Source organism: Tachysurus vachellii, chromosome 21 (assembly GCF_030014155.1).
Source record: "Tachysurus vachellii isolate PV-2020 chromosome 21, HZAU_Pvac_v1, whole genome shotgun sequence".
Classification (NCBI taxonomy): Eukaryota; Metazoa; Chordata; class Actinopteri; order Siluriformes; family Bagridae; genus Tachysurus; species Tachysurus vachellii.
In genome coordinates this window covers 16,943,224-16,945,103 of record NC_083480.1, presented here as the reverse complement: position 1 = coordinate 16,945,103, position 1,880 = coordinate 16,943,224, and positions in this window count along the sequence as shown.

Sequence of the window (1,880 nt, the reverse complement as noted above, 5' to 3'; positions counted from 1 at the left end):
CCCACTCCAACCTGCACTCGGCTCTAAACCACTTTTCCACACTCCCTGTCACACTTGGTGGTCGACCCTTCTTGACATCAGCCCCCTGTAACCTCACTGTTCTACTCCCCTCCCTCTCGATCATACACGTATTCTGTCTTACTACCTCTGACTTTCATTCCTCTTCGTTCCAGAGCAGACCTCCACCTTTCCAGGTGTTCCTCCACCTACTTATACCATATTATTTTACTAGTTTATAATATTGGGAATTATAATTGTTTTTTTTTTGCTTTTGTTCTTTTAAGTTAAATTATGTGAAATAGCACAACAAAGATTAAACTTATTATTAAAATAAGAAAAATGTCTTGGTGCGTTCTTACTCAACCTCCAGTTTCAGGAAGTGACATCAAATCAACATGGCTCACATCATCAGCAGTAAACAGTGTTTCCTGTTTAAAGCCTGTATACACATAGCCTTTATACACATAGCCTTTATACACATAGCCTGTATACACATAGCCTGTATACACATAGCCTGTATATACATAGCCTGTATACACATAGCCTGTATAGCCTGTATATACATAGCCTGTATACACATAGCCTGTATACACATAGCCTTTATACACATAGCCTGTATAGCCTGTATATACATAGCCTGTATACACATAGCCTGTATACACATAGCCTTTATACACATAGCCTTTATACACATAACCTGTATAGCCTGTATACACATAGCCTGTATAGCCTGTATACACATAGCCTGTATACACATAGCCTGTATAGCCTGTATAGCCTGTATACACATAGCCTGTATAGCCTGTATAGCCTGTATAGCCTGTATACACATAGCCTGTATAGCCTGTATACAAAAAGCCTGTGTAGCCTGTATAGCCTGTATACACATAGCCTGTATAGCCTGTATAGCCTGTATAGCCTGTATACACATAGCCTGTATAGCCTGTATACACATAGCCTGTATAGCCTGTATACACATAGCCTGTATACACATAGCCTGTATACACATAGCCTGTATACACATAGCCTGTATACACATAGCCTGTATAGCCTGTATACACATAGCCTGTATACACATAGCCTGTATACACATAACCTGTATACACATAGCCTGTATAGCCTGTATACACATAGCCTGTATACACATAACCTGTATACACATAGCCTGTATAGCCTGTATACACATAGCCTGTATAGCCTGTATAGCCTGTATACACATAGCCTGTATACACATAGCCTGTATACACATAACCTGTATACACATAACCTGTATACACATAGCCTGTATAGCCTGTATACACATAGCCTGTATACACATAACCTGTATACACATAGCCTGTATAGCCTGTATACACATAGCCTGTATACACATAGCCTGTATACACATAGCCTGTATAGCCTGTATACACATAGCCTGTATACACATAGCCTGTATACACATAGCCTGTATACACATAGCCTGTATACACATAGCCTGTATACACATAACCTGTATACACATAACCTGTATACACATAGCCTGTATACACATAGCCTGTATACACATAAAATTGATCAGACTCTTTTCCAACAGCGATTGTTGTTTTGCACAATACTTTACTGTACATTACCATATGTAACTGCTGCTATAATACTGTGTTCATTCCAGTATTTCTGCACATGCAATATTGATTGAACATACAGTATTTACACTGGTCAGTGCTGCTTTTGTGTATTGTCTTGTATTTTTTGTCTGCACTGTCTTTTGTCCTGCACTGTGTTTAGTCCTTAGCCCTGTCTTTGTGTTATGTAGCACCCTGATCCTGGAGAAACGTTGTCTCATGTCACTGTGTACTGCAACAGCTATATATGGTTGAAATGACAATAAAAACTTCTTGACT